The 1997-nt window shown below is 31.7% G+C and overlaps 1 long non-coding RNA gene across 1 annotated transcript; it reads left to right on the forward strand.

The window, feature by feature from the left end:
- The first annotated feature begins 928 nt into the window (after positions 1 to 928).
- Positions 929 to 1997, forward strand: LOC125496915 (uncharacterized). The gene is made up of 2 exons (XR_007273325.2): positions 929 to 1509; positions 1662 to 1997. It is a non-coding gene; the product is annotated as an uncharacterized LOC125496915 (long non-coding RNA).

A 1997-nucleotide genomic window follows, 5' to 3' on the forward strand; every position in this document is an offset into this window, starting at 1 on the left:
TAATGGAAAAAGGAACTAAAACTACCTTCTCTAATAATTTGAAAGTCATAATGGGTCCCCTACAATATTTACAAAATCTTTAGGGTGACAAAGATCTCCTGATTGTAACAACACCTAAAAACAAGTACAGAAATACACACACAATTGACAATATAAGCTTTGTAAATATTGTAGGGGACCCATTTAAAAGCCCTCTGTACCATTTGATTTAAATCAGATGGTTACCATGCCTTCCAGTTAACAACGGGGGTGTATTGGACCATCGTTTGTGGGGATACATCTTAATCTGTTCCCAAACATCAAAGCTCTGAAACATGGTTGACAAACTCATCCTTGCTCCTCTAGTACATGTATTGCTTCCTTTCTTTATAATGGAAATCTTTTTCCTATATTCAGAAATGGGCTATGTTCATGGATTCCTGTGTCATATATCAATTGATTTGTAGCTTATGAATAATGATAAATGTGTTGTAAGTTCACCGTTATTTAACTTCCAAGATAAATAGTTCATTTTGCAGGTGGTCTACTAGAGGAGATCCTTGATGAGTCAAACTTTGAAACTTCAGCAAACATATATATTTTGTTCATATTAGCTTCGATTTTCTTTGGACGCTCAACTATTTCGCATTGATAGTCTTGAATTTTCTTGAGGTGATTAGTTTATATTTTCTATTCTCATATCGTTTGCTCTTTAGAACTTTTGAAATAGGATTGCGAGAGACCAACTTAGTCAATATAAAAGTGCTTTTCTGTGAATGGTGAGGATTTTTTGTTCTGAAATCTGGTTTCTCTAGTGTCCAAAACCTCTGAAACCTTTGTGGTGCAGAAAATACAATGAACACTCTTGTAATGATGAGATTTGTTTTACCTTGGTGAACTACCATACTTAAATGGTGTTGAATCTCTTATATACGAGGTATGGAATCTCATCTTTCTTATATTTTTTTCTTTGGAGATTTATTTTATGAGGATGTTTTTCTCTCCACTTCTGTCTGTTGACTTTTTATTAGCATTTCTACTCATAGACAAAAGCATTGAGTGGACAGTTTTTGTTGAATATTATTGTTCATCTCATAGAGAGAAATCAATGCCTTTAGCCACCATTTAAACTTTGAGCTATCATTGTTGCAAGACTTTTTTTAATACTGGTTGTGGTTGAATGCCAAAATTTCTCCACTTACTTTTTGCAATCGCAACTCTAGTCTTGAATAGTTAGTTTTATTTTTATGTTCTATGATATAATGGAAACTTAGAGCATCATATAACATGTCAAAGGTATGCTTGACAATTTTTTTTAGAAGGAACTCTGAAAATTAGCGTTATTCATCTCTAGATGTAGGATTTGCATGCTTATATTAGTGCGTATTTTAATGATTTGTGGCTTTGAAAGTTTTGCTTTCTTTATGAATTTAATTTTCTTGTAATTTTCTGTCTTTTGTCCACATTTTATTTCCACTTGTGTATGAAGGTTCACATATTTACTGGAAGAAGTCCCTAAATAAATTAGAGGTATGTATGCTTCACTATTTTCATGTTGCTATTTGTGCTTGTTGCTTTTATGTCTCTCCTTGTTCACGAGTGGATGATTAATTATAATGTTTAAATACTTTCAAGTTTATATATATGTATGAATACTTATTTTGTAATTACCTTTATTGTAGTACTATCAAGGCACCCGTCCAACCTATTCTCGGGGGAAAATTGATGAACTTAGGGAGTTGTGGATTACATATGTCGGAGATTAACACGAAGCACAAATGATGAACGAGTTCTAACTTTCTGCCTAATTTTTTTTTACCTTACTCCACTTTTGGACATACATTATATTTTTGGATTTGGATATTGATATCATGTGGATGTGGCTATAGGCTATATTTTATCTTGTTTATGATTTAGATTTATATTGATATGTATATATAGTAGTTTTTTTTAGAAGTTTAGAATTATGAATATTAGTTGAATTATTTTGTGATATAAAGAATTTTGGAAGTTTGGAA

The sequence above is a fragment of the Beta vulgaris genome, chromosome 4 (assembly GCF_026745355.1).
Source record: "Beta vulgaris subsp. vulgaris cultivar EL10 chromosome 4, EL10.2, whole genome shotgun sequence".
Lineage (NCBI taxonomy): Eukaryota > Viridiplantae > Streptophyta > Magnoliopsida > Caryophyllales > Amaranthaceae > Beta > Beta vulgaris.